This window comes from Centrocercus urophasianus, unplaced genomic scaffold (assembly GCF_019232065.1).
Source record: "Centrocercus urophasianus isolate 14NV4802_14NV808 unplaced genomic scaffold, USGS_Curo_1.0 seq_24, whole genome shotgun sequence".
In the NCBI taxonomy this organism is placed as follows: Eukaryota; Metazoa; Chordata; class Aves; order Galliformes; family Phasianidae; genus Centrocercus; species Centrocercus urophasianus.
The window spans coordinates 12,209,034-12,228,664 of NW_024884800.1; the positions used below are offsets into that span (position 1 = coordinate 12,209,034).

The 19,631-nt window shown below is 47.0% G+C and overlaps 1 protein-coding gene across 1 annotated transcript in view; it reads right to left on the reverse strand.

Moving 5' to 3' along the window:
* Positions 1-1,590, reverse strand: part of NEXMIF (neurite extension and migration factor) — a 40,697-nt gene extending 39,107 nt beyond the window's left edge. Inside the window, exon 1 of the mRNA XM_042825360.1 lies at positions 1,371-1,590. The gene's annotated coding sequence lies outside the window, so the exon portion shown is untranslated. The remainder of the gene's footprint in view (positions 1-1,370) is intronic.
* Positions 1,591-19,631: the final 18,041 nt, after the last annotated feature.

Genomic DNA, 19,631 nt, shown 5'->3' on the forward strand with positions numbered 1-19,631 from the left:
GTCTCAGGTGGTCAATTGGAGGTTCAGGACATGATTCGGCAGTTCCCATACAGCCCCCCAGATAGCGGGCTGACGTGGGACAAAGGAAGGGCAAGGGAAGCATTTCCTAGAGAACAGCCAGTTCTAGAACTGGTCTGGTACCCCTGGCCTGGACCTAGCTGTGCAGATGACCACCTCCCAGTGGGACCCCGCTGCAGCCCCTGGGGCTCTGCCCAGTGTGGTTCTTCTGCTTTGCCTTCACTGAATACTTCATTCGTACTTCCTACCACAGCAAAAGGCATCACTGCCGTTTTCCACTCTGTTGCTATCCTGCCTTTAGATGCTCAATTAAAAAAGAAGCTTAAAAAGCAGCTACAAGCATCAGCAAGCATCACTGCTTTCAGGCACTCCTGTCTTGTCCAGGAGGTGTTACCGCAGCAAATAGAAATTGCAAGCAGAGGCTGCATGGCCATGAGTCAGGAAGGCAGAAAGGCGTGAAAGCAAAATGAATGGAAAGGCAACAAACCTGCAATATTTCAGTGCCGGCCCCAAGCTCCTGGCTGGCCTCCATCTATCAGCACCACCGGTGCCAGGGAGCTACTGGGGCTGTAATTACTGTATGCCAGGGGCAGCGCCAGGCTGTGGCCACGTGGCACTGCTGGGGTCACCATGAGTGACAGCAAGGGCAAGGGAAACCAACCTTCCTTGAGATCTCTGCGCACCTGTGGGAGTGGCTGACTCCCTTTGGCATTGTGGGGTGCTCAGCAGCCAGTGGGGAAAGGGCTTTTTAAAGAGATGTAAAAAGAGGATTTGGTATTGAAACACATGCCACAGATGGTGTAGCAGACGAGGATTAATTCATGAATCATATTTCTTAAGTGATACAATCTCTCTTTTCACTTCCATGCTTTCCCTTTTTGACTCAGAAGTGGGGATCTGAGATGCCCTGCCCAGATATGAATTTTGCATGAACAAACACTGCAGGGAAAAAAAAAAAAAAAAAAAGCAGCAATAAAACAGAAAACCCAGATGTGCAAAGTGAAGTTTTCAGATCCAAGCAAACGCATACCCTGTCTGTCTAGGGAAGAAGGTGAGTGGAAACACGATACGTACAGGATACGTATCGAGTGCGCTGCTGGCACTGCATGGAGCAAAGGGCATCAGCCACACTGCATGGCACAGGCGTCCACCATTCCCAGCTCACTCAGCTTTCTCCCCTGCAGAAGGTGCCGCTACTCCTGGCTTTCATCACCAATCCAGCTTTTTCAGTCAGTTTGACAGAGCAGTTCTGTATATACTTAACAGCTTTGTTACGCCACCTCACTCTTACTGGTACAGCTTTACCCTGAGCACAAAGCTTTAAGTTAGAATAAGGGTGAAAAATTACTTACCCTTAAATTACTTCAACCTTTCTCTGCTTTGTGTGTGATGTGGGCTTCTCTTTTGGTTACTATTTCCAGATTTGGTCTTTGGGTAGGTGAATGGAGGAGGAGAATGAAAGGAGTTGTATTTGATGACGATGGAGACTGCAAAATAAAGAGAAGCACTTTAGTGCGGAACAGGCCTTTCCGTACACACGCATCAGATTAAATTAAATTAGTGACACCTACAGAAATGCTTCCTGGTGTTTTTATGCACAAGTACAGACATCACAACCGCCAAAAAGCAGCATTTCCCAAATCACACAGACACTGCGCTCGGTTGTGGAAAGAATCGGGCCGGGGCTTCCACAGTGGGACACAGAACCACGCGCTAACGCAGCAGAGTACCAACATAGCACCCAACAGTGCTTCCCATAAGCAGTGCGGTGTTCAGCCCCTGCCCACCGGCCTCAGCCAAACCCTAAGTGTGCTAACAAAGGCAGGAAGCTTTTCCATTTTGATTAGCAGAGAGGGGAAGGGAAAGCACAGATGAACAGAGCTGCTTGAGGCATGGAGGACAGTGCAGAAACAAGAAGCCGGGTCTGCTAACCCAGCGCCTCCACCTTGCCACGCTGCAACGGAACACTGCTGGGAGCGCCCAGCAATGCATGTGTTATCGTTTCTTCTAGTGCTACAAAACGTGGCACCTGGTGAGAGGTTTGTCTGGAAACGCAGCTAATGCAAATTACTGGTGGGCAGCAGAAAATGGCCATTTCCCATGTGTGTTTAACGTGTGTAGCAAGTATGTGAGTAACACTGGGAAGCAGAGGAACCTGGCACTAGAGGAGACACGACACATGGGATCTCTGCAATGGGACTCCACCAAACACACAGCTTGTGTAGGAATAACTCCCCTGGTTCAGGCCAGCAGGTGGGCCCAGTGAGGGCATGGCCACAGGGCAGCACCCTGGAGACTGGGGCTGCTGGGGGCAACTCAGTGCAGCCCAGAGAGCCCGTAGAGGGAAACCCGCAGGCAGGAGGATGCTCAGCCAGAGACCAGGGATTCATACAGGGAACAGCAATCAGAGGCAGACATTGGTGTGCAAGACCACGTCTGTGTACAGCGCCCTGTTTGTCACCAAACACAAGCGTAGGGAGAATGCAGAGGGTGTTTGATCTCCATACACACTGCTGCATAGTGAGACAACTGCATGACCTCAGGTGGCCTTGGGCTGCCTTGGACAAAATACGATGGGTGGAGGCAAGCAGGGAGAAGAAATGGCTTCTCCTTTTTCATCATTGGAAGATTTTCTGTATAGCTAGCCCTTTACAGACTGGTATTTCAGATTGATCTTTAGGGTTTGTGGTGGGGAAAAGGAAGATGGAGGAGGATTTCAGCAGGCTCAAAGCCACGGGCACACTGCAATTTCCCCTGGCAAACTTCAGCTGCTGGCCCAGGCAGGTAAGAGTGAAGAGCGTGCACCATCCCCGCTGTCACTGCAGGTATGTGCTGCCCAGAACGAGTGGAAACACTGAGAGATCTGGGTTTGGGATTTGAGTATAAATTACAGAGTAACATAAGAGAACTGAAGAGGCAGCTCCACTCTTTCCTGCATTGTCTCTTTCACATTTATAAGCCCATTCCATGCCTTCCCATTTAGCTGCTTCATTTTGGCTACTCGCTGCACCAAATTGTTCCACGTTCACAAAGCAATGAAACTGAATAAATAATCACAAACTCACATGCAAGAACTCTGAGAGCTGCAATGGAAAGAAGAGAGGGTATCAGCAGATAGAGACAACTCGGAGGCAACCTGAGGTTTGGTATTCTGTGTCAGCCTGACACACAGGGGAAATAACCCTTTAATCCAGTGCAGTGTATTTCATTTACTGTAGTGTTATCCAGTTCGAAGATGTTATGAAAGGAATCCCCAGAGAGACTTAAGACTTCAAAACCAGCCTGAGTTTGAACTTAATTCCACCGTTGCAAAGGCTGCAGTCGGGGAAGATGACCTTTTCTGTACCTTGCATGCCAGGAGCCATTCTGCCTCATAATGTCACGCCAAATTAGAATATTCCCTTCTTGTTTTATGCGGGATTTTGTTTTGTCTTTTCTTTTTAATTAAAAGCATCTGTCACTATTAATGAAACAGCAAAAAAAGAAGAAAAAAAAAGAGAGAGAGAGAGTGAATCAACCCAAGCAGGCGGCAGGTGGTGGGGCTGGGAGGTGGTGGGGTGGTGCTGGGGATCCTCCTGCCTGAGGAAGGACAAAGACGCACTGAAGTGAGGGTCTCCAAGCTGCTGAGCTCCTACTGGCCTCACCTGCAGAGAAAGCTGAGGTGCATTTTCAAGATGACCTTAACTCTGGGACAGCAGAACAGAACGTGAGGAGGGGTTGTGTCCTGGGCTCCCCTGCAGCCCCTCGGTGTTGCGACCCTGCAACAGTGCTGAACCTTCCCCATGCACCAGGACCATGCCTAAAGCTGTTCTCTTGCATCCACCACATCCACGGGCCTTCCTACTGCGAGGTGAAAGGCCAGCATGCACTCACTGCGGCTTAGCATTCAGATTTAGTGTGTAATTAAATGTAAATGTGTGTTTTTCAAAATCTGCTCTCACGCAGAACAGTAAATTAATTACAAAAAGTCTTCATAATGTGAAATTATTTAGCCCGCTATATGCAGTACAAATAGCTTTATTATATCATTAATAATTAGAAGTGTTCAGTCAGCACAGTTGAAAAAAATGTAAACGAAATATGTCAAGGATACGTTGCTTTCTATTCTTCCTGGTTTCTAATGCCTTATTTCATGGTAGATAAGTGAAAAATCTCTTTACCTGACTTAGTGAGAAGCTCATTTATTCATGCAAATTTAAAACTGAGTGTCATAATACAATGAAATTACAAAAACATATCAAGAAGAAGTTAGCGAGTCACTAAATTTAGCTCCTCGTGGAGCTCAGCTTGCCTTGCACTGCAGGTTAGGGACCAGCTACCATGCACACACACACGCAGCGCTCCAGAGCCCTGTGCAAGGGCAGGGATGGCACTGGGCAGGTGTGCTGCCTTCCCCTGCCGTGTGGCACTCCATGCTTCACCCCAGGACTGGAATACACCGAGCAAAACTCATTATGAAGCAGCACAGTGCTGCCCATGAGCAGCCAGCAGCCCAGGCAGGACCACTGGCTGTGCTGTGTTACCTGCAGGCAGAGCAGGGACACCGCAGCCCCATGCCAGGAGGGACCTGGGACATGGAGGAACCAGTAGGGGGCTGAGGGCTGGGACCCCACCACTGCCCCCACAGCGCGATGGGAAGAGGAGATCCCCACGCTCCTGAGGCAGCAGAGAGACATGAAAATAAGACACCGTAATGAGAAGCAGGATGAGAACGAATGGAAAAACATCAAGTTCCATTAAGGGCTGTGTTAAAGGTTTTTAACAGTCTCCAGACAAGCCCGCTGATATTCCCGAACCTTTATCGATCCACAGGTCAAACCAGAAACAAAAATATCTATTTTAGAAAACAGTGCTTGGAGCTTTTCATGCATCTGCATCACGAAGGCATCCTTCCCTTCCTTGCTCTGGCACAGCAGCCCTTCCCCACACCTCACTGTCACTGCCCCGTCCTCCTCCCACAAAGCGCAGCCCCTTAGGGGGCAGGGAGACGTCCTGCACAAGGGCTGCAATTGAGGTGGTGCATCCTGCGCCCATGCGGGGTGCGTGACATGGTGCTCGCTGCATTTTGCTCTCTTAGATTGCCACAGTTGTCAATTTTATTTTTATCCTGAGTTAGATATGAATCAGGAATTGCAGAAGACAAAACAACACACTGCAATCATCCAGCGTGCCAATTAAGCTAAAAGATACCCGGGAAATCAAAATTAAATGCCATATCTATGAAAAGAAACAGACAGCTTCCTCAGAAACAAAAAAAGTCATATTCCAGGAATGCATTTGTGGCAGCCCAAAAATGGATCCGAAGCAGTTCTGCAACTTACTGTCATCCCTCACATCTGCATACTGTAGATCTTCATCAAATTGTGTATGTTTTTGCACATTAATCATCAAGATTTATTGAAGTTGATTCCATAAATTTCATTTAGTTGTTCAGTGCTGCTATTTGTTTCCAAGGCAACAAACGCACTTTGCCCAGGCTGCACAGTACATCACGGCTGTTTAGGATTTGGGGGTCCCTGCCCCTCGTGGCGCCCACCATCATCAGGGATGGTCTGGATCCACACGCTACTCCCAAGCAAAGGCAGCACCCAGCCGACAAAAGCCACGGGCTCTGCCAGCCAGGAGGCGGTTCGCTTGGCACATACAGGGCCATCCTGAGGAGGAAGGCAGTGTTGGCTTAGTGCTGCTCCCAGTGTGCTGGTGAATGTGAAACAACCTCATGCTGTCCCATGAACCTGCACAGTGACAAGGAACACGCTTACTGCTGGCCTGGGATGCAACGATACTTCAGCTGTATAAACCCACTGCTCTTATTCTTGGGCATGCAAGTGTTATGCTCCACGCATGGCATCCCTAGCATAGCCAGGGATGTCACTGCAACTACAATGGCCACCAGGTCTGGGGGCCCAGGCTGGTAGGCTCACCGCTTTGCTCACGGCCACGGATTCTGATGTCTGCAAAGGAGCGCAGAAAGCAGCCTGTCCCAGCATTAGCTTACATGAGCACCAGTGAAAGGCACAGTGAAGATGTCACAGTGCACAGCACTGGAAGCGCATGGTCCTGCAATTGTCAGCCGGGGGATATTGTATCCTCTAACCAGCAGCAGGCAGAAGATATAACCAGCCACAGGTAACACCTGTGTATCATAAAAGCTGGTGTTTATACCAGGCTTTGCAAGCACTGCTGTGCTTCTTGTAGAGCTCCCAGCAAGGCCACAGGGACCAGAGTGGGGTGCACTGAGTAGCAGCGTACAGGGCCAGGTTGCAGCATGTTCTCCCCAGCAGGAGCCAGGGAGCTGTGCTTGCTGCGTGCTGCTCCCTCTCTCCTCACAATAAACACTGCCTGTACTCTGAAGCACTGCTCGCGAGCTGCCAGCCAGGCAAAGCCACGTGAGTGACACAGCATAGGGGTATCTCGCTGCCCCTCGCAGCCTCCTGCTCGTGGATTCCATTCCTATGAACTAGCAGAAGATAAAAAAGCTCAGAAAAAGGAATCCCCTCTGCGGCTATTTACTGGGGTGGCTGCAGCAAGGGCAGGCTTCTACCTATGCAGTGGCAGCCCTAGCCAAGCCTGCAGCCCAGCTCCATCACATTCAGCACTTTCCCTACTCCAGAACGCTCTGCAGGAGGAAGACTTCTGCTTCTCTCCCAGATGAAGGTGTCTGGACCTTGGTCACGGCCAACTGGGTGGCCAAGCAATGAGGTCAGCTCCAACACAATGCCATGTGGGTTCTGGACCCACCGCCTCTCTAGGGGCTGTGGGAGAAGGCCCAGCAGCAAGCTATAGCCCGTAGCATGCAGGTGGCAGCTCCTAGCCTTGCCAGCCTTGCTGTCCTCAGCTCCATGCCAGGCCCAGCTCTGCACAGCGCGGGGCCACGAAGCGGTCTAAGAGCTTCCGCTCCCCCCTGCACCCACCCATGTTTGTGGGAGAATGAAGAAGCTAACTCAGGGCTTTGGTGAGATGAAAGGAAAAGCCTTAATTAAAATCAGTTTTAAAACGCATTGAGATTTTTTTTTCACCTTGTTCAGATTAGCAGCCATCCTAAGAGTATGCTGTGAATTGAAATGCACTGCTTCTCCTCAGACACTGCTGGCTTTGCAACAACAGGAAACCCAGGCCAACCTAACAAAATATACATGAGAGGAGAGTACACCTCACAGTAACCACAGTGATTCAGGCTTCCCCTAAAACACGAGTACTGCCCCTCTTGTCCAAACTTCATCTCTATTAACCCAACTCTGAGCAAACCCTCCTGGAAGTGAACCACTGCTATTGCGGGGCACAAGCAGCAGTTTTCCTTGCACAAGAAAGCCAATGGTGAGGTCTGACGACAGAGCCATCACACTGACATTCTATAGGGCAGAAGACACCGAAGGGTGTAACTTACTGAGAGGCCCCATGCTGGGGCTTTTGTCCCATCCCAGTGCAGGAGGGCTGGGAAAAGCACGCGTTTCCACAGCGGGCTGATTTTTAAAGAAAATGAATTCCCAAACGAGAGTCACTGAAGCTCTCTGAGCGTTTGTAGCACTCACATGAATCTCAACAGAGATGAAATAATGAGAGATCAACAGTGCATGATAAATGCAATTTATCATCCCGGTCCCACAAGCCATTGCTCAGCTCTCCCAACTGCCACACGCCCACTGCCATCTTCTGCAGCGAGGTTTCGGGATAACAGCCGAGGAGCCGAGGCCATCACCTCACATCAGCATGTCCTGCAGTGAACAGCAAGCATGGAGAGGAGCAGTCTCCATAATCCCAACTACAAAAATCACACTGCTCTTGCAAAATCCCTTCCTGCTTGGTTTGTCCAGCAGCTCCCATCCTTGCTGTCTGCATATCACCTGTACCATCAGTCTGATATCGAGCTTTCTTTAAGAAAAAGAAGAACCAAATCAATTTCTTGGGAGGATAAACTTGCAGCTAAAGGGAAAAACTACAATTACACTTTCCAGCCATGAAAAGTAAATCAGATGGCACTGAAATCCCAGCAGAAAACACAGATTAATTAAAGTCTGCACTTTCTAAATCTGTTATTCAACTAAACACAGCTGTTAAAAAAATGATGCCCTTGCTGTAATTTTCACATACATTCAAACCACTGAAATCCAGTGAAAAACACTATTAAGTGCATTTGCTTAGCTATCAAAGTTACATGGGCAAAGAAACTGCAGTGTGACCCACTGATGGATTGGTCTGCTCCATGCTAGACTTCTTTTGCACATGCCCCATATGAGGACACGGGAATTAGAGATGGAGACAATGACTGACCCTAATGGGCTCCACGCAGCCAGTTCAGATCCTGTTTCCCATTGCAGATTTCCAGCAGTGGGGTAGACTGAAGGACCTGACCACCTGAAACACTGTGGCCACTGCAGCAGGCCCACACCAGCAGCCAAAAAGGCCCACAGTTGTTGCCCTAGAGAGCTGCTGTGACAGCCCATGCAGCACTTTGGCCACCTGCCTGCTGCAGCCTGTGGTGCAGGCAGGGCACAGCTGACGCTGACGTGCTATCGTGTGCAAAGACACATGACAAGCCTGAAACAAAAGCTTTGCTTCTGTTTTCTGCCTCTCCAAGTCAACATCAACGAGCAAAGTGGAGCTCCTTGCTCTGTCACTGAGAGAAGTGAAATCGCCCTGATTTGAATGCAACCTAAAATGCACTCTGCAATTCAACTCAATCATTATGAACTTACTTCACAGCCCCGGCACAGCTGTTCCTCCCCTCTGGAAGAGAAAATAATACTTGAACCTTGCTTCCTTTTAAAGAGGGAGAAGGCCTGGGAGAGCCCTCATTTCCTCTCCATGTTTCTGAAATCGCTGTAGCTTAAAATATCATTAGCGTCCTCTAATACAGTAATATATTAGTATTGGCAATAACTCCTTGCCTTCATCAGTCTGTAAAGCCTCTCCTCATTTGGACTTGTGGTGGCTGCAGCAAATGGCATCTGATGGCGAGCGTTGCGTACAGCTGAATGCAACGCTGTGCCGCATGGGACACCGCCAGCACGGGGATCCACACCAGGACATCCTGTTGGGAGCAGAGGACGCTGACCCATCACCTTCCCACAGAGAGGGGCTGCCGGACTCGTGCCAGCTGCAGGGCTGTGGCCATGGATTGGCAGTGTTTCTGTGATATTTCTACCACAAAGGCAATGCCCATCACCCCGTGCCCAAGGACACCCAGCAGGCACCAAGCAGCAGCAGCAGCTGGGACAGTGGTTTCAACTCGAGGGGTAGGAGTGCTGACCAGAGGTTAGCCAGCAAGATGAAAACCTCTGCTTTTTCAGATATTTAAAAAAAAAAAAAAAAAAAAAAGGAGGAGAAAACAAAACTTGATGGGAAAAAAGCCCTGCAAATACAGGGGAAAATGTCCAAGGATCAAGGAACTCCCAACCTGTACACGGCAGTGGACAGTCAGCTGTGTGTCACGCAGCTGCACAAACCAAAGCAACTGCTCAGAAACATCATGGGATGACACCAAGAACCTCTCACCAGGCTTTAATGTAGTTCTGAGTATGACATCTCACCTCACCTGCTGCTATTGCTGCTCCACTTCATCCACCTACTGCCTGCCTACCTACCTCAAGTTCCTGAAACATGAGAAGCTACAAGAAAAAACAATTAAACCCAGGCATGCACCAGTAAAAAAAGAACTATTATTTTTGCCAGGAATGAGCAAGATGCACCGGTAGCAAGGTACTTTCTATAATCTTCTATTACAGGGTGAAGGTTTTAATAAAAAGAAATAAAAAGAGCTCACATTTTGATCTTTTCCCAGAGCTAGACATGGTTTAATTAGTTTGATCTCATTATGTAAACTGGAGAGGAAGAAAGAACGCCTTTAAAGCAGTATCCCACTGGTGAATGAGACAACCTTGACACCAACCAAGATGTTTTCCTGGAGAAGCTTCTCCTGCTGTGACGCAGATCCCACACCTCTCCCAGTCCCGAGGCCTCCCCAAGCCCACTCATGCTCTGCTCCCTCCCAGCTGGCACTGCAGTCAGCAGCATTCCCAGGGAGATGGGTGTCACTGACTCGGTTGTATTCAGCCCCAGATCATTCAGTGTATTCCTCGGAAAAGATCAACTGGAACTAAACACTGCCATAATATACCCCATCTGTTAAAGTAGATACTTCTGTAATAACTCATTTAGAATTCAATAAGAAAAGAGAATTACAAACAAGGTGTCCATAATGAGCCTCAATATAATTATTAAACCAGATAAAGTAGGCCTGGTTTTCAATACAAGAAAGTTATTTGTACCTTAATGATAATGAAATGTAAAAAGCATCTGTAATTTCCGCTGAAATGTATTGCAGAAAGTCAACTTAGTGCACGTCACTTTGTTAAGACTATTCTTATTATTGTGCTTGCAATGACAGCAAAATGCTTCTTAGTTCCAACTCCTGGGATGTATAAAAATATGATTAGAGCGCTATAACAATACAACAATGGATTAATTTGCCCAACCATTGCATTTCAGATCTGACAGAATTTTATGATTTATTTTACCAACTGAAAGGTGGTTATTTTGGGATCCTGCCTCATAACAAAGCAGCGCAGTGCAGCGTTCTGAAATCATCTTTCTGCTCCAGCACCGCCGCAAGGTGACGGCAATGCCAGGCACCCAGCACTCCATGCCCGTGCCATGGCATGCCACAGCCAGGACACGGGCTGGGCTGCCTGCCGCCTGCTCACAGGGCACACGTGGCAGTGGTTCTTTGCCCAGTGAAGCCATGCCTTGAGTAAATGGAGCTGATTTGAGGCATGCTGAACAACATTACCTAGGTGAGGAAAGGAGAGCATAAAGAACTAATCAGTGTCAGACAGTACCACTAACAATGTAGACCAAAAGGTGCTGAGAAATCTGGCATGAAGGGCAAGCGATATAAAGGAAAATAATTAATAACTCATCTGCTGAATGTCATTGGGATCCAGCCTCTACAACTGCAAGATTAGCGGAGAATAATCAGAGATTATTAGCAAATTCATGTGCTCACTCATCAGTTAAATTGATGCAGTTTAAAAGCAGGTAGAAGTTGCCATTTTGGCCTAAGATGGGGACCAGAACGGAGTTTTCTAACACAAAAAAAGCCCCTAGACCTCAATCACAGCGCTCCTGAAAAGGAAGCCAGTGTGTGCTGTGGGGAGGAGGGGGAGGAACAGCCCAGCGCACAGAAATCCCGAGGAAGCCGGCACTGTGCACAGCAGCGCGTGCTGCAGGCGGGATGGGAGCAGGGCTCGCTCTCGTGCATTTCCCCATCCGATGGCACTGCTGGGGCTAAGGAGGAGCAACAGGAGCAAAACATTCCTGTTAATCACAGTGGCAAGGCACAGAAAGGCAAAAGCAAAAGGATCCTTCCTCTGCCCATGTCTGCTGCCTCCAGCCAACGCACCACGCCGCAGGCTGGGGGCACACCACACTGACACTGCAAGGATGAATGCAATGTATGCCTTCCGCAGACTTATGCCATCACAAGCAAATAGAACTACTACTTCATTTCAGGATCACTGTTTCGCTAATATCCTCAGCTTTTAAGCAATGAGACTTATTATGGAGCAAATTGCCCAAATCTTGCAACAGACATTCTTTCTCCTAAAGGAGATTTTTAAGGAGTAAGAAGATTATTCTCTCTTGATATTCCCACACAATTCTATTTATTTTGCAATTAACTTTTATGCTTATTATAAGGTTTTGGAAAAGTGAACTTGGCCAAGTATAAGCACTAGATGCCCTTTTCATTTGAAAGCCGAAATAAACAGTCCAGAATATTCCAGGTAGAGAGGAAAAACGATGGGGTCAGGCTCAGCAGCTGTCAAGACATGATGATCACTGTGGTCCTTTCCAACCTAGGCCATTCTAAGTTTTCTGAAGTATCTCAAGCTCCAAGCTGTACAAAAATACCCAACAACATAGAAACAAAGAAAAAAACTGTAGAATGATCAAGTTCAAGATTTGGTTCCCTGCAGAGTCTGGGGCAGGGGAGCTGTTACTGGGAGAGGCTTCCAAGCAAGACGTGCAATCTGCATCTCAAAATGGACACTAGGCAAGAAGGATGGGTGTAAAATCATCTGATCTTTGAGGATACCCTGCAGCTCAGATCCATTTCTGGTATTTCAGAGGGGTTTTGGCCATCCCCACCCTGAAGATATACAAACTAGATAGAGGGATGCCATGCATTTCAGAAAGGAAGAGGAGAATAGAGAAGTGCACGCATGCATGTGCACACAACATCTTCTTAAAACTCTTTACTGTGCTTCCCACATGAAATCATATGAGCTTCCATTCATTACTAGCAAAGTTCTTGCTGGATTTGGATGATTGCCCAATTGCTACTGGTGCCAGAAACCCAAAACATCAGAGGGGTGATTCATCTTATGCTGTGACAGCTCTGGAACTGGGCTAAGGGGAGGGGAAAAACAACACACAAAACCCCCAAATACAGTGATTGAGCCCTCTGTGTGCTTCCCAACCACCTCAGCAGTGAGGAAGCAAAGAGGAAGGCAGCACACAGCCCCCCAGTGCACTCCTGCACTGCCTGCCTTACCGGAGGGAGCTTCTCGCAGCAGTAGCAAATACAGCTTCACCTGTGCTTTCTTTGTGTGCCCCACAGCAGCTATTCACTGTAACAGAGCGAACCTGGATGTCCGTGCTGGCCCAAGGTCTTCCACATAGAAGCCATTTAAGTCTTGTTTATGCGGTGCTCACTCATCCAAAGAGTTAGCAACAAGAGAACAAGAGGGGCTTTGTACCTCCATGCTCTGCTATGTTAAAAATTGATTTAGCATAATGGTTTCAAAGAGATTAAAATCCAATTTTGTAAATCAAAGCAAGAACTGTACTGAGTCACTTCTACAGAGGCAGAGAAGAACCTGCTGAATTCTAAAAACGACAGTCGCAGCCCTGATCCTCTATTAACGCGGGGAAAGTAATTAACCAATCTAAGCCGCAGTTTAATAAGCTGTATTTTACTGTATGCATCTGTTCTTTATCCTCACACCAATAACAAGATGTGATTTTTATCTGAGGTGTAAAAGACAGTCTGGAGAAGGAGAAAAGCAGCGCCTGGGTTAGCCACAGCTGCACTGGTAGTGTCATTCTGAGGCTAACAGGAGCTGCTCGCTCCTCAGAACATGTGCTAGCACTTGGGATGAAGATTTGAATTCTTCTGGTTCTATAAATTGCTTTAGCATCAAACTTCATTAAAAAAAAAACAACAATAACAACAAACAAATGGGTAAAACAGGACAAAATGAGATAAAATAAATGGACTGTGCAGATGTCCTAAGAAGAACTCCAACATAGGAACTACCTCCTTCAAGGAAAATACATTTCCTTTAATACACTGGATGTGCAGATCTAGCTGTGGAGAAAAAAAACCACACATTCAGAATCATTTATAGCAAGCATCTTTGATGGTTATGGCATCTTTTGAAGAGAAATGTAGAAATACTTAACAGGGCCTGATGTGTACCACGAAGCACAGAGATGCTGCGTGATGCAGACAGCCCAGAACTCATTAGATCCTTTAAACAAATTTCGCAGCATTTCTCACGAGCAGTACAGACGTCGTATCAGTAATTCGCATTGGAAAATGCCATCTGAGCTTTAAAGAACACCTGAAGCTTTACAGAGAAATATCAGAAATCGCAGACATTCAAGCTCATGTATTTAAAACAGACAAGGTGGAATTTGTGGTTTTATCATTTTGTTTTCTTTCAGTGGGACAATAATGGCATTTTTCCTGGGTCGCTTTTAATGCAGAAGTTAGCCTTATTTACTAAATCAAGAACCCTGTGCTACTACATGGAAACGTTCTGCGTCTATCAGCATTCATTCTCCAGTTCTACAAAATCCCAGTGGACAGACAAGAACTTGTCCCAGGGACAAATGCAGGGATGCCTGGGAGGCATAGAAATGGGCAGGAGGGAGAAAGCCATCTCCTCCAGACACTAACCCATTGGATTTGGAGCTTGGAGCTCTGAAGAGCAAGTTTCTGAAGTTTCCCATGAGCACAGAGAGACGAAGGAAATTCCAATAGCAAGCAAGGCTGGGGCAGCCAGCCAGCAAAGCACCACGGGCCTGGCCAAGGGGATCTGCTAACATGGGGATAACTGGCAGTAACCAGGAAGAACGGCCAGCACCTAACGAACATGCACAGTCACATCATGCAGCCAGGAGCAGGACTCTGCCCTCCTCCTTCTCCTATAAGACTGTGAGAAACACCTTGAGAATGCTGCCTCAACGCACATCAGTCCTGCACTCTTGTTCCTGTCTTCCTCATCAAGAGCCTTCAGCACACAGAAGCAGCTCTGGTATTAGTTTGAGGAGAAAATGCTCTTGCTGTGCAAATGGCTTGCTGGAGGGCTCCCTTCGGGGAGCTGCTGGCTGCCATGCACCAGGGGTATCCCAGACTGTGACCCACCATCACTAGCACAGGAACTTTGGTGCTGAGGGGGGACCCAAAAGAGAGCCAGTATGCAAATGAGAAAAATGAATATTTAAATAAAGCATCCATTAAGAACAGATTAACTCTGTCAATCACTGTTCACTTTTGTTTTCTTGTGTACACATTGGAGAGGTTGCACAATTACCAGTTTTGGCTCTCCCGAGGTGTATCTAGTTCATGCTGTATCAAGTACAGCTTCCCAAATTGTTGGGTTCTTTTAAATGAAGTGCATTTACCTATGTAAAGGAGAATAAATTGCTACTTAAACTTTCTTCTATTGTCTATCTGCTGCAATTTACAGCCTTTTTGTGCCTGCCCTGTTCAGTTTTCCCTTCAGCATCCCCTTCATTTCCCTGCAAAGATCTGGCCACCTCCTGCTGCAGGGCTGGATACCACTGCAAGACTGTGGGGACCCGCTCAGCCAGTGGTTTTCAGTGCCTGGCAGGCAAGGAACCGAGATTGCAAGGTAATTGGTGGCATGACACAGAAGATCATTCAAAATGACTGAGCATTCATGGATACCTGCAGAATGTGGATAACCAACAGCTGCAGCTACACTGCTCTTTGGGATGCAGTGATGCAAGAAAAGAGCCAGCCGCCTGCCCATGCCAGGCAAGCTGCGGGGAATTGAGGGCAGGGTTGCTGGAGGTGCTTTTCTGCCTCAGTTGGTGTGAATGACCACAGCTGGGAGGAAACACCGTGGTGCTTTGTGACAAGCACTATGCTACCAACCTGGCCTCTTCTGAACGTCTGCATTCTGTGTCCTGCACCCCTACAGGGGCACAGGGCTGCCTGCCGTCCAGCACCCCAAACCTCCTGGAGCTGCCATGTTTTACTATGCCTTGCCCTTTCAAAGGGTGCTCTGGCACAGCTTCTGCCATAGTAAAGTTGTGATCTATCCCAGCGCCTTGCAGAACCAACTACTGCGCTTTGCCAACTTCCCAGCCCGCCAGTGCCGGAGCCAGGCTCCGCTCACACACCAGGACAAGGGCACGCTGCAAAGTGTGATTCCCAAAGGCAAGCAGCCTGTCACCCCGCAGATCAGGCGCTCACTTTCACCACTGCTTCCATTTTGTTGGCAGAGTCAAGCGAAGCCCCTTCTCCCTTAACCTCCCACTCGCTCACTCCAAGCACTCACCATGCTTCCCCCGCTCTTGCTCCCAAACCGCACCAGCTGTTTGTGCTGCTCCCCAGGCAGGACAATCTGCCCATTTCCCTTCGCCTTTAATGAGAAAAAAAAAGAAAGCGAGGATGCAAGCGGGGGAAAAAAAACAAAGGCAGTCAGGAATTGGCATCTCCATCAAACACACTGTCATGAGTAACATAAAACCAAACCAACACAAGGACTCTCGGCTGTGTAAACATGTGTTTCCCAGAGTTTTGGAGGGCTGCTCAGGGGCACGCTGCTGGCAGGGGCTGCCCAGCCCAGGGCTCCCTCCTCCCACAGACAGCAGCACGAAGCCCCCAGCCCTGCCTCGGAAATTCGGAGAGCCCAGATCTGATTTTCATCTACTTTGTTAAATTTCTGCTAATTGCTTTTAACGCACTTCCTCCGCCAGAGTGTTTATAGCTTAATTCCTCATGGGCATTCTTTCTGGAGTTTTACTAAGTACAGAAGGAAAATGGAATCTAACCAACATGCCAGTGATGTAATTGCTAATGGCCTCTGTAACAAATGCACACAGGGTTGTGTGTGTGCGTTTTTTTTTCCTTTGCCACCAACTGCCTTCAGCACATTTTGTAAGATCATGAAAACGAAGCCAAGGAAGCTGCAGTCCTATAAATACTATGGAGCAGTGAGGCTCAATATGATGTAATGCAGTCCAGTATCTTATAATTAGCACGCTGGAAAGTACACTGCAAAGACATTGGACTGAAATACTGAAGCTCGAGCTTTAATAAAACACACATCTTCCCATCTAAGACTAAGATATATTGTCACCGCAAGCTACGGAACTTGAGATCATCTCCAGTCTTCAGCAACCCACAGCTAAGAGGAGTTAATGCATTTATGCATCTCAGACAACAAGGGCGTAAGATCTATAACCCTAAAACAATATTATGCATAGAACACACCTTTCATCATTACACATTAATAGATTTGAGAGGGAAAGTTGGAGGGGTGGTGTTACGTGTCAAAATTAATTATAATACCAATAAGCTGAAATTCAACAGGGAAGATCGGGTTGTCTGAATTATGGTGTCATCAGCACTGAAAAAAACATCAACTAGAAGAGGCTGCAGCCTTTTGCAGCAAATCAAATTAAAAACATCCCAGACCAACCCACTGCAGAGAGTTTCAAGTGACGAAGGACGGTTCCAAGGCAGCCTGAACGTGTCTAGGATGCAATTTGCTGCTCCAACTGTTAGCGACTTCACTTAGGTCTTGCTTTCTACCATAGGCTTACCAAAATTCGGGACCAGTGGCCACAAACTATGTCAAGTCAAGAATACCAGCCTTGTCTGCTTCCCTTGTAAGTTAAGCCATAAAGGAAACATAAGCTCCATTTCCACAGGATGTCCTCAGTATCTCTCCAAACCTGGCAGCCCCAGACCAACCCAGAAAAAGGAACTCCACCAATTCCCCCAGTGCTGACAATGTGCCATGTGGCAAACAGGGAAGAATACCACGATTTATGCAAAGCTATTCCAGCAAAACCAGAAGAAAACAAGAACCTCCACTGTGAACCTCCCCCAAACCCAAAGCATTCAGTATGTGTGTGTGAGAGCTGGCTTACTAGCAACAATAGTGGGAGCAGAGATGAGAACAAACAAGTACTGCCTGGACATTTAATTCTCAGAGTCAATTAAATGCTAAAAACAAAATTCCGCATGAGTTAATGCTAGACAAAAGGATTAAGGAATGAAGGACTTATTTATAAACATACAGACGAAAACCTGGTTAAGAAGGAGTAGGCGAATTAATAAAAGAAAAAAATAAAAAGAATAATTCAAATGTGGCTAAGAAAGGGAATTCCTTTATTAAATTTGTCTTCAAAAGTAAATTAAGAAAAGATGCCTGTGCTATCAGAGAGCGACGGCGAGTTTGTAAAAATAGCCACTACTGAAGGGGAGAAAAAGGGAGTATGTGGAAAATGCAGTCATCTGCCAAACTACTCAATCTGTGCAATTAACCACAGGAATCGAGTGTTGTTAGTTGTGAAGAATTACTTTTTAAAGGGAAATTTAGCTAATTCCTTCAAAACATAAACGTAATACCTAAGTTTGAAAATTACTTCAATGGATGGATGCAATTAACTTTCATTCCTAGTAACAGAAAGGAAAAATACTAAGAAAAAAACCTCTCTGTTGCGGGTAGCAGCTCAGCAAGCTACAAGAAGTGCAAATTTGCTGAGAACACCTCGTTATGCACATTTGGTTTGTTAGAGCAAATAATTTATTTAATGAAAAGACGAAAGGAAATGCCACATGGATTACAGCAGCATTTCTGAGGCTCGGTCCTGAAATTAAAAGGAAGAATCACGCAAAATGTGAGCATCCTCGAGTCTCCCTGCTGCAGGAGGAACTGGGAGGTGGTGCCTGTAAGAATTGAATCCAACTGACAGCGATTTTTGGTCCAAAGGGCAGGGTTCATGGAGAACCATAGCCCAGGGATGCTTTTCCACTGGCACCTGAAAGCACTGCTTTGATTGACTGGAACATCTTTGATAAGGAAGGTGCCCACCTTCTCTCAGGACCGCCCTTATCAACTTCACTCCTTGTCCTCTCTGGGAGGAACTTCCAAGCCTGCCAGATTTGAAAGAAGACGGAAAAAGATAAAAGAATATATTATTATATATGTAGATATTTCTGTTCGGAAGAGTAAACCTAATATTGAACAGGACGTCGCCCAAAGTCCAGACACACAGAGATGGAGATGCTGAGAATGCAGCAATGCAGGCAGGGAGGTGCAGAGGCAGAGGGCAGGAGGCCCAAGATGAAATGGCAGAAAGATGTGGCAGCTAAAAAGACAGCTTGATTTCAGAGGCAGAAAACACAGGAGCAGGGATCACATAGCAGGACGTTACAGTCTCCTCTCTCTACAGATGTAATTAATCCATAAATGGAATAATGTATTCACTTCTGGACACCTCATTACCAGAAAGTCATTGACAAATTGAACAGCATACAAAGAAAACAAAAAAAAAAAAGTCTAAGGGTTCGAAGGGAAAAATTTCTAAGGAAAGATGAAAAGATCTGAATACATCTGGCTGCAAGCAAGAACCCAGCATAGCAGGGTAAGATACGTATCTGCATGCTTCAAGAGTGTAAACATCAAGCAGAAGAAACCAGCATGGGAGGCTGTTAGGAGGAAAAACGGAATGAAATTACTAATAAAGAAAGCTTCAGATGGAGATCTCCTTGCCCTGTTAAGATGCACAGTTAGCTCTCAGGGGATGCAGCACAAGTGGCAGTGCAAGAGAACAAGGCTGGGCCAGACAACATCTGAACAAAGGTGCAGTGCAGAGAGCTGTGCACCGACCAGGACTGAACTGGGAACTTCTATATCTGGTTTCTGACATCAGCTTCTCTTATTTTATAGAGTGATACAGAATCTATTAATGGATTTTCACTTAAGTACCTTAATGTGAAAGCAGGGTCAGGACTGCCAATTGAAATGAAAGGCAAGGCACATACGCATGGCTCCCCACAACTGACCCAAACTAAAGGATTTACTTCCATCCTCACTCGCTCTCCCAAAGCTCCAGCTCACTGCTCATGGCAAAGCATGCTGCAAAGGCAAGCAAAGGGAAAAACAACGTTGGCCACGTTCAGGGTGAGGTAATGAAAGCTGATGCATCGCAGCCATTTGTCACCACATCCAATGGATGCTGCTTTAAATAACCCAAACTGCTCCTGCCCGTGCCACCAGCCCCGCCAAGGAAACAAGCCTGCTTATCAATCCATTTGCCTGTGGAGATCCTGCTGGCTCACACTGAGCCCTTAAATCTGGAAGCATTTGATCCCAGCACATGGCTCCTCTTCTGCTTACTGAGCATACCAAGTAACTTCAGCCAGCGTTATATCAAAAGCAGACAATTTAAATTAGATTGAGCCAGACCTAAGCCTACAGCATCTTCTAACGACTGCTGTCAATAAACCAGCCTCGTGTGCACCTTCTGCAGCACAAACAGCCCACAGTAAGGACAGCAACTTG